General features: G+C 35.2%; 1 pseudogene across 1 annotated transcript; it reads right to left on the bottom strand.

Moving 5' to 3' along the window:
* Positions 1-7,675: 7,675 nt before the first annotated feature.
* Positions 7,676-10,952, bottom strand: LOC143894339 (uncharacterized; annotated as a pseudogene). Its single transcript, XR_013256067.1, has 8 exons — positions 10,894-10,952; positions 10,330-10,414; positions 9,955-10,165; positions 9,597-9,802; positions 9,231-9,482; positions 8,771-9,093; positions 8,204-8,363; positions 7,676-8,021 (listed from the first exon to the last, which is right to left on the bottom strand). The product of XR_013256067.1 is annotated as an uncharacterized LOC143894339 (transcript).
* Between the last annotated feature and the right edge of the window lie 1,207 nt (positions 10,953-12,159).

Here is a 12,159-nt window from a genome sequence, read left to right as displayed (position 1 = left end):
CATCAGCTATTGATTGAACGTGTGCAGCACAAATTCCTGCGTATGGCCGCTTATCGGCTAGGTAATCCCATGTCAATTACTTGCCATGAATACTGCACTATATTAGATAGATTAAATCTGCTATCGTTAGAAAATAGGAGACTAACCTTTGATCTTACATTTATTTTTAAGCTTCTTAATCACTCTATTGATTGTCCGGTTTTGTTGGAACGTATCTATTTCAACATCCCGAATAGAGAATTAAGACAGTACTCCATCTTCCACATCGAGTATCACCGTACTTTGTATAGCGCAAATTCGTGTGTAAATAGGCTAATAATATCTGCAAGTAATTTCTCCAATAGGGTTGACTTTTTTGGTGGCTCTGTATCAACTTTTAAACAAAAACTTTCTCGTCTACTCTTGTAACCTGAATTTCTCCATATTATGTTGTAAAATTTTTATTTTATCTTATTGTTCTTGTTTTTTCTTTTCTCTTTGTACGCTAAAGGGTTTATTACCCGTTAATAAAGTTTATTATTATTATTATTATTATTATTAAAAAATTTAAATATTATTTAGAATAAACAATAATGTGCAGTATAAAAAGTTTATTACTTACTCTCTTCCAAAAAATATTGTAGGTACAGCATCAGGATGAAGAGAAGCTCTTTTTTGGCCTATTTTGTACCACTTTTCTTCATAATGCAAGTGGCATAGTCGATAGTTGCGATGACCATATTCTGGGCCCATCACTTGCAAGTCGAGTCTTCCGGATGCATGTATCCATTGCAACCATCTAAAAATGTTATGCCAATTTGTTATTAACATAAAAAATATATTACATATATATAGATAGATTTTAGGGAAATATGAAAATATTGAATTATGTGTGTAGATTCAATATATCTATATAAAATTATATACATGCTTTAAAAAATGATAATTAAAACCAAATTGTACCTATCATGTTCTTTAGGAAATAAAAAAAAGTGTCTTTTCTCCGTACTATTATTGTTGCACTCCTTCGCAACACACCATAAACTTGATTTACGATTCATCTTTTTCGATATTTTTCCTGTCTTCTAAGAAGCAGCACCTGCAACAAAGCTAAGATCAAAAGTGCTTTTTGGAAGAGAATAGAAAATTTGTACAATATTATTTATATACAGATTAACTATTCTCTCTAAGACTAAATATAATTTTTCTTGGTTAACTGTCAATTTTAAGTTTTATTTCTTTCACTCTTTATGTAATTGAACACTGAACACTGAACACTTAACACTAAACACTGAATACTCCTGCTCACTTTCTCTATCTTTCACGTCTAACTCCGATTTCTCGCACACTTCACTTCTGTAAGATGTCTGTTACCGCCAATTTTAACCGCTATATAGGTAAGAGAGAAAGCGCTATAGAAGAAATAGAGAGAGAAAGTGCGACAGAAGATCAGTTCTGTGATTGGTTATCTACTTAGCTCGCGCATGTGCAGTTGAATTTCGTACACGCTGAAATCGGGAGAGTTGCGCTACTGTATATACTGTGCTTCAGGCGTCTTCGGCGCCTGTGATCTTCGAATCATGGCTTCCGCTATCGTCCTCTCCTTTCGACCAATATTAGCAGTCGCGGCCAAACACGAGCGAATCGGCGGGCGGATCTAGGATCCACCAATAGAATGATTTGTGTTTTCGCAAAAACGGTAGCGGGGGTCACGGCTGCCGCGACGCAGTCGGGCAGTAAGTCGAAAGAGGCATTCGGTCACAGTATACAGGGTGCCCCAGAATTCTTGGTACTTTTCTCATATTTAGATAGAGCGAGCCAAACTGAGTCGAAAAGTTATGTACCATTTTGCAATTTTCGCAATAGTTGACGAGTTATTAATGATTAAAAATTGACGTATTAGCCCGCCCTCCGCCAAATCCAAGCGCGCGGCGAGATGCGGCCGCCCCGCGGTTGGCGCGCGGGCAGTTGTTTACTACAAGCGGCGATGATTACGCACGAGCGGCGCGTAACGCCGGGCCCCTGTCCTAAGCGCGATGATATAGTTTCTCGCCTTTTTTAAATAGAAATAAAATTTTCTAACAACATAGAAATTTTTTTTGTGCGTACGTATGTACATATGTGTGCACATGCATACACAGGAAAATATCAATTCTACTGCTTAAAAAAGCGATTACTCAATTTACCTTTTTTTTTTTTTAGTAAGTAACGGTTGTCTTTAAGTAAGAATATTTTCTTGATAATAGTCTTAAAATGTACAAATTTTAGAAAGAGTCTTTATTATGTACTCGAAAGAAGAATTTATACTCCTTCAAAGAACATAATAAAATTTTATCAATGAAAAGTCAAAATAATAAATAAAATAATACGAGGACCCTCGAGATTAAAATAGGAGAAGGCTATGAGGGTCAGACGCAGATCACAATGCGTAATATCAGAAATAAGTGATTTATTCGTCGTTTTGATACATTACATCGATCCGTACGTTTCGGCTCAGTTTTGAGCCATCTTCAGCGGTAGTTACAGAAATTAAGTTACACGTTCTCCGTACCATATGGTGAGTTTACTGATTCAAAGTATTAGAAACATAGACCAATTGATCCATATCTGTAAATTTGTTCAATTAATGTTAAGATATTAAAAAGATTCCTTAGGAAACTCACCATTCGGTCTGAAAAACGTGGAATACAGAGCCATGTATACATAGTGAATACTCTCTGCGAGAAGACTTGACGATCCCTGGTAACCAATCCTTTGCAATTCTGCTGTAAAACTGCACGAAAGTCGTGCACTAACTTTCGGGCAGATCATGCGTTTTCTATTTCCAACTTTGACTATTTTTCTGTTGGCAGAAACTTGTTCTCGTCGTAGTGCAACAGAATTGTGGAAGATATGTGTATGCATTTACATATAGCAAAATAGTGCAAGAAATGTGGCAGATGCTTGCGCAAATCGCAATGCAACATAATCGCGCTAGATTTGTAGCAGCGCCTACTGCTACCCATAGAACACAAAATATAAAATATTTCTTAGAAAGATTAAAATAATTTACAAAAATATTTTTTATATTTATAACACCGCAGTGGTGTTGGGTAAGCCTTGCGTTGTATTGCTGGCGAAGATTGTCGCGAATGTCATGATTTTGCTTCGCGCTTCGCCGGAGGCCTGCTTATATTAGATCCCAACTGAAATTTACTTGCGAGTTAGTTTTACCATTATGCGCCGCCTAGCGGCATTGTTGCAAACTAGCACATACAGCAGAATTCAACAAGAATTATGGCAGATGCTTGCGTAAGAAGTAGAGCAGCAGAAATACAAATAATTTTGGCAAAAATAAACAATACAAGGCAAATGAGAGCTTGTTCGCGACGATGGACGGGCGACAGTAATAAAATATTACAAATTCAACAATATTTGAATAAAATATATATAATAAAGTAAACGTTTCGGTCCTTGGTTTGGACCCTCCTCAGTACATATAGCTGGTCGAGTGAAATGCAGTGGTCACAAGTAGTCAAAAATGCAGTTATTCCGCTCTCCGATTATGAGAGTGTGGATCTCGTATCCGCAACGTGACTGTTACCTTAATTCCATAAAAAGAAATAAATTAAACAAATATATATAGTCATACCTTAAAAAGTGATCACAAGAGTTACCTGACAGTCAAATTGATAAGATATACGACACCATCTCTCCGCGTAATACAATAAGTATTACGCGGCATTTTTGACTACTTGTGACCACTGCATTTCACTCGACTAGCTATATGTACTGAGGAGGGTCCAAATCAAGGACCGAAACGTTTACTTTATTATATATATTTTATTCAATTTTTGTAATATTTTTTATTACTGTCGCCCGTCCATCGTCGCGAACAAGCTCTCATTTGCCTTGTTTTGTTTATTTATCGTTATTGAGAGCGTTATCTTTGTTATTTTGGCAGAATATACCGTACATCTGATTTATCAATCAAACATTTTTCGAAATTCGTAACGCCAAAATGAACCGTATAGCCTCTACATCTCACAGCACGAAGCTATAACAGTTTCACAATTTCCACTTAACTTACAGTAATTATTTCTATAAATATTTATAACATAAATTAAAAACTACTTTAATAATATTGATGATAATTATTTACACTTTATTTTAAAATATTTATTATAATCTTTTATTTTCCGGACATTATAATAATATTTACAAAATATTCAACGTATATATTTTCAAAATATTTAAATCTTTTTTATAAATATTTTATAAATATTTTGTGCTGTCTGGGAGTTTAGCGCGCTCGGCTGTTCTTTTTCTGACGGGCAGATGCTTGCACGCTTTTTTCGCATTTCTGTCACTCGGATCTATACGGCAAAAACAACAATTTAAGCGACATTATACACTTGTGAAATTTTGCTGCAAATATGTTTCAAGAGTCTAACACACTCGACTGCTCTTTTACTCACGGGCAGATGCTTGCACGTTCTTTTCACGTTTCTGCCGGTCGAATCTGTACGGCAAAAACAACAATTTAAGCGACATACACTTGTGAAATTTTGCTGCAAATATGTTTCAAGCGTCTAGCACACTCGACTGCTCTTTTTCTCACGGGCAGATGCTTGCACGTTCTTTTCACGTTTCTGCCGGTTGGATCTGTACTCAAAAGATACTTCCATATTGTTTTCACATTTCTGCTACATGTTTACTTTTAACAAATAGTATAAAATTTCACAGTAGCTTCTTACAGCAGACTACTGCAATAGTACAGTAAGTACTCGTTCAATCACAGATATTATGCACTTTTGTCGCAATTCTGGACTGATTTCTTGCGCACTTCTTCGGGACGCATCTGAACTAGCAAACTGGTTACCAGGGATCTTTATCGACACGACACATGCACAGCAATGATATGAAAGGTCTTGCAAGAAGAGGCATGTCGTAGGTCAACACACCGGCGAGGATTATAACAAAGCACGATTTGACACCGTCTCAAAATGACACGGATTTTTTGCATCATGCATATGTCACGGTTTTGAGCAAATTATTGTAATCCATGCTCATGAACTCTGGTCGTTGGCAAATCGGGGTTTTACTATGGTACATGCAATATTGTGACGGTGTCAAATCGTGCTTTGTTATAATCCTCGCCGGTGTGTTGACCTACGACATGCCTCTTCTTGCAAGACCTTTCATATTATTGTGTGTCGTGTCGACAAGATCGTCAAGTCTTCTCGCAGAGAGTAGATATTCATTATGTACGCATGGCTCTGTATTCCATGTTTTTCAGACCGAATGGTGAGTTTCCTAAGGGATCTTTTTAATATCTCAACATTAATTAAACAAATTTACAGATATGGATCAATTGGTCTATGTTTCTGATACTTTGAATCAGTAAACTCACCATATGGTACGGAGAACGTGTAACTTAATTTCTGTAACTACCGCTGAAGATGGCTCAAAACTGAGCCGAAACGTACGGATCGATGTAATGTATCAAAACGACGAATAAATCACTTATTTCTGATATTACGCACTGTGATCTGCGTCTGACCCTCATAGCCTTCTCCTATTTTAATCTCGAGGGTCCTCGTATTATTTTATTTATTATTTTGACTTTTCATTGATAAAATTTTATTATGTTCTTTGAAGGAGTATAAATTCTTTTTTCGAGTACATAATAAAAACTCTTTCTAAAATTTGTACATTTTAAGACTATTATCAAGAAAATATTTTTGCTTAAAGACAACCGTTACTTACTAAAAAAAAAGGTAAATTGAGTAATCGCTTTTTTAAGCAGTAGAATTGATATTTTCCTGTGTATGCATGTGCACACATATGTACATACGTACGCACAAAAAAAATTTCTATGTTGTTAGAAAATTTTATTTCTATTTAAAAAAGGCGAGAAACTATATCATCGCGCTTAGGACAGGGGCCCGGCGTTACGCGCCGCTCGTGCGTAATCATCGCCGCTTGTAGTAAACAACTGCCCGCGCGCCAACCGCGGGGCGGCCGCATCTCGCCGCGCGCTTGGATTTGGCGGAGGGCGGGCTAATACGTCAATTTTTAATCATTAATAACTCGTCAACTATTGCGAAAATTTCAAAATGGTACATGACTTTTCGACTCAGTTTGGCTCGCTCTATCTAAATATGAGAAAAGTACCAAGAATTCTGGGGCACCCTGTATACAGTAGCGCAACTCCTCTGATTTCGTGTTGGCCAAAACGGATTGCGCATGCGCAAAATAAAGCATTATTTCTGTCTCTTTTCTTCTTACTGTCTTTCCTTTCCTAACGGATTTAGAGGCACATTTAAATGCCTAAGGCATTAAAGTGCTATAGACAGCTATAGAGTGACTTGATAAAAGTCGGAAAAAAATGTGTAAATTGTGTGATTGTAAAGTGTGTGATTGTGAAGAGATTTGTGAAGTGATTGTGAAGTGATTTGTGTGTTGGAAGTATAGAAAGGAAAGTTAACCTGTATAAATTTTATACAGGTTTCCTTTTCTTTGAGAGCACTTTGATCTTAGCTTTGTTTCAGATTTTTTGCTACGAGAAGAAATTAGAAAATGGAAAAAAACTATTAAAGGCGTTAAAAAAGAAAGTCATTGGTGTGCAGTGACAGTATGTATGAGCACCATAAATGTAGAAAAACGACACTTCTTCCTTTTTCCAAAAAAACATGATAGGTACAATACTATTTTAATAATTGTTTACATCATTATTTCATTATTTGCGTAATTTAATTAATTATTCTGACATACACAGGTGGTTGGCATGGGTTCAAGCATGAAGAAGATTGGATTTAATACCAAAAGGCTCCGAGTATGCTCACGCGCAATTGTCGATTGTGCCATGTACATTTTGAAGAAAATCAGTATAAAATCGTCAAAAGTCGAGCTCGCCTTCATCCAGATGCTGTACCAACAAGATGTTTAGAGTTTACCAATAATAAGTAAGTTTTCATTTATATTAGTTTTAATTACTCTTTATTTGGAAAAATCTAGTTTTGATACTTAAAAATATTTTTGATAGTAATATAAAATGATTAAAAATAAATTATTTTTTACAGCAGTACTACAGCTTCTACAGTATCAACAGATGTCCCATACAGCACAGGGACATCCTGAGCTTATACTGAGAATATCGCAACAGTAAGTTCCGTATATCCTGGGGATTTACGAGATCCCGACTGCGATATACTATGGGAAATGCTGGGCAAGTTCCTATGTCCCGCATGATTTGATCAATAGTAAATCCTGAGGATATCTCGCAGTATGCGCAGAGGATGGGAACGGTCAAGGCTCAGTAGCTCATGTATACACGCATACATTTACGCATCATTGCGTGCGCGTGCTCATATGTGTTGGATTAGGTTAGGTACGTGTACATACACGCGGGAAAGAGGAATGCCTTCTCACTCAAAGTTGCACAGAAAATTGGAGTATACTCGGTACGCGTGTTCCGGCCTTCTTTTACAATGCATAATATCGAGCATTACAAAAAGAGATGGAACACACACTAAATATGCTTCTATATGCGTGCAACTTCGTATGAAGCATTTCTGTCTCCATGTATATCTTTCAATAAAATTTCACGAGAATGTGTAATTTTATTCAAAAATACGTGTACCTAATCTAACCCAATAAAATTTCAAGTATCCATAAAATTTTATTTAAAGGTTAGATTAAAGGACTCTAAATATGCAATTAACAAATAGATTTATTTTATATATAAGAACGTTATATAAAAACATTTCTTTCTTTAAATGTATTTCATTAGCCTTTATTGCTATATATTATCTTTGGTCCGGCTATTGCAGTAATGCACTGATCCCACTGATACAAATCTGGTATTTTTTCCTTTCAGGATCAATTTTCTTCATCTTGATTTTCTTCTCGGTTCTCTTCTCTGTTCTCTTCTTGGTTATCTTCTTGATTATTGTTTATCTTTTGTCTGTTGAAACGCTCAGGAGCATGGGCTAACCATATTTTAATTGGCGCTGCAATTTGATCGTCGGAAACATCTGAATGTGATTTTCGAATCACACCTAAAAAATAAGATATTTGTATTACTTCTGTAAAGTTTCTTGACAATTTCAAAGTAATATGGTTATAGTATTGTAACAAATGTTATACATATTTATAATATTACAAAAATATTGTATAAGTCATGAGTTACAGATTTAACAATAATAAAACAATGAAGATTGCTTTTAAATATTGAACTTACTCATAATAACTTTGCATATATGCAAAGTTGAAAAAATTTCTTTCTTTTTGGTTCCAAGCCAACTATATTTTGTAGCTAGTTCATTCGAAAATATGCGTCTCATTAATCGAATGCAAAAAGTTCTCATATTGCCACTCCTTGCGCGACACAATTGTTTAATCTAAAATAAATTCCAATTTGCATTAATATGTTGTAATTATATAAATAAGAAATATAACTGTAATACCACAATATTATTTTCTAACAGCTATTGTTAGTGTACATCCACGGTAATCGATTCTGTCCCTCAGACAATTTTCCAAACTGAGAAGTCACCATTATCTTTCTACATGCTTGTAGTTCATGATTAAAGTAACGACTAGAGCTTATTGCTCGTTACGTTAAACATGAACTGTAAGTATGTAAAAAAATAGCGACTTTTCAGTTTGGAAAATTGTCTGAGGGACAGAATCGATTACCGTAGGTGTACGATCTTCTAAAATAAAGAGACCGTTATCGATTTAGATTTTTCAGTAAAAAAATATTTATAAATATATATTTGTTACAGTAATATGAACGTTGACCTACCAGTTCATTTCGATAACCTTCATCATTTTGTAGCTTATCTTCTAAAATATCCAATTCGGTTTGATTTTTCAATGGAAAATCTTTTGTTGTATCCATGTTTTCCTGTTTTTTGTCAATAATATCAAATGACAATTTATCTGCGATAAGCTTTACGCTTTTTTAAATCTTCTTTTTCGTTGTATACGATGCAATATTTTGAACACTTTTTTCTTTATTGGCGTTATAATTGTTACGAGAATTTTTTTTCGTTATGTCATACGATGCAACATTTTGATCGTTGTTCTCTTTATTGGCGTTATCTTCAACACCAATGTAGTTAATTTCTATAATACAAATATAAAATTATGTTATTAAAATATTTCTTTTCACTGTATTATTACAATTCACTAGCTGTGTTTCTATTAATACTTTTAATAGAAACACAGCAGTGAATTATAATGATATTTATTAATCCTCTTACCTTTTCGTGGCCTGCCCACTTTATTTTTCGACATACATTGTGTTATCTCGTGACAACGTTTTTTAGGAAAAGTTGGGAGCTCCGAAACAAAACTGTCATCAGATTCTTCTTCTTCATCGTTACTCGAATCAATAGGTTTTGCGGCTCTAACTTTTCTTGATTTTTTCAAGAATTCTTCTTTTTCGGTGCCAGAGTTCAAATCAGATGTATCTTCGGCCTCTTTTAACTTCTTCATTGCTCTTACGTAAAAAACTGCAACAAAATAATATAATTAAAATAAAATTGTATTGTTTTAAACTATATTGTTAAGGAATAGCAACATATACAAAAATAATACATTCACTAAAGACATATAACGTCGCTTACCAAATGTCCCAAATATCTTTTTTATAGAATGGCTCGCCCACGTTGATTCCGGCTCTATCATCTGCTTGATTGCTTTATCATAACTCTTGTTATTTGTGAAATTAGGCCAAAGGGCACTTCGTAGATCTTGACTTAACCAATTTGTAGGGATAACTTGTAGACCATCCATAAACTCTACGACCGCATAACACGTCTTTTCGGTCATTCTTTGTCAATAAACATACAATTTATGTTTCCATATGAATTAATGGAAAAACTGCATATTTTTCATCTTCATAAGGTAATTTTACATATTTGTTTATAATGTTATGTAATGGCCACGATTTTAAATTGGACTGTGAGCACACGATATAAGTACCAAGTAGCGACGAAGGACAAGGAATATTATACAGATCTTCTTTATCTAAGAATTCGTGACCTATGATCATTGGAATATTTCGTTCTGTACAAAAAGCAATATTTTGTACTGATACAATGGCACCACATGTTAAGCCACAACAATTATCCGCTAATGACCCAGCTTTTAATGTTATTCCCTTGTACTTAGATTGGTCTCTTTCGATTCATTTCTGTTAAAATATAATATGTACTTATACAATGAGTCAATATCAACACATAAATATCATAAATGCAGAAAATCATATTTTAAATGCAAATATTTTACAGTTATTTAAAAAACGAAATTTTTAACTGTGAAATATTTGTATAATATTTGCAATGTCGGGATATTTACTTGGAGACTATTTGAAGAGTCACAAGGCCGGGATTAAACACCAAAGAATGTCTTTGGACGAATGACAGATGTCACGGAATCTGTGCTGCAACAAAATAAGAAATTAATTAATGCGTACTAATAATGTACATTAAAGGCTGCATTCACTGCCAAAATATAAAGGCCAAAATTTGCTGCCAATACTAAAATTCTATAACATACGTAACGTAAACTATACATTTTTAGTACTGACAATGATCTTCGGAACAACCAAAATTGTCGAGTTATATAGAAAATGCGGTAAAGCCTCTTTACGCAAACCGGTGATTTTCCGAGCACCCGACATATAGGTTACGTTCTGTCTCACAAATAATGCTCATTCAATCCAATCAATATTGGCTCTCGTTCCCCAGCAGGAACGTTATGGCCATACGAATAATGCGCATAATGCATTTTTTATTCTCGTAATAATCAGTGAACAATAATAAGGCCGGATATATGCTTTATGCGCATCATGCGTGACACGGAACGCATTTCATATTACAATTCCAATTGTCTAATTACTGAAATGTATATTATACGTACCACAAAACTTTTCACACTGGATTTCACAAACACACTGTTGCTACCGGTACGCAAACACACTGCTCTATGCAGGAATAGCGGATCATAGATCAAAAGTCAGCAGCATAACCAACAATGGCCAAGCAAGAAGAAACCGAAACAAAAAACATAGCAGATGGCGCTGAGATTATTGTAAACGCGATCAAGTAACATTATTTTAAAAAGATAAAATAATAAATTATTAATTATTAATTTATTATTAATAATTAAATTAATAATTAATTGTATTAATAAATTTTTTAATTGTATTTTATTACATTAATTATTAATTATTTTATATATTAATAAAGATAATATCGTAATCTTACAATCACGTTGACCGTAGCCTATATATCAAGATATATATAATATCAACAACCTGTTCTCACCGTTCTCTGGATAGAATTGTAACACTGCTCTTGCGCTTCTTGACAGACATGCATACAACGTTGATAAGAAACGATATAAACGTCTTGTAGGATTGTGCAAAGTTTTGCTTGCATAGCACAACCACAAGCGCAGAAATACTGACAGCCCCATCAAACGTACCAGCTTTAAATGGCAATCCTTGACCTAAAAAATAAAATAATGTATTAATATGATATTATGGCTACGGTCAACGTGACACTACAAATGCTTCGAAGCATTCCTCTTCTCTTTTCTTTCAATGAAGAAAGAAGGAGAAGAAGAACGCTCCAAAGCATTTGTATCACGTTGACCGTAGCCTATATATCATTCATCGCACAAAATTTTTTAATTGCAAATCGGAAACGTACCTCGAGTTGAGCTCTTCTGCGATCAACGAAGTCGGGATCGAACGTGTCAGTCGTCACTTTCTGCCAAGCGTAGAGAACCTTCTTTTCCGGCAGCGATAGTAGATGGGTGCGTTCAGCCGATACTCCGCTAGCCTAGCAATCGTGAGCAGTCGCTCGTTTCCTCTCCTTTTAATCCATTGGGTCAAAGGAGAGGAAACGAGCGAAAACGAGCGACTACTCACGATTGCTAGGCTAGCGAAGTATCGGCTGAACGCACCCAATGTAGGGATACGAAATCTTTAGATAAGCACGAAGCAATTCAATTCAGTATATCGCCGGCACGATTACGGTGTTACTGCCGTTTCGCGTACGCGCGTATGCGCGCGTTGTCGCACCTTACCTCGCGACGCGTAATAAAGAGTCACACGATCGGTCTCGCTCCGCGCGTACTACCGTGTCTCTCGATCGATCGAGATAGGTTAACTGATCAGAT

This window comes from Temnothorax americanus, unplaced genomic scaffold (genome assembly GCF_048541705.1).
Source record: "Temnothorax americanus isolate GAGA-0224 unplaced genomic scaffold, ASM4854170v1 Scaffold137, whole genome shotgun sequence".
NCBI lineage: Eukaryota > Metazoa > Arthropoda > Insecta > Hymenoptera > Formicidae > Temnothorax > Temnothorax americanus.
Note: the sequence above shows the minus strand (reverse complement) of the source record. Positions and strands in the feature narration are given on the sequence as shown.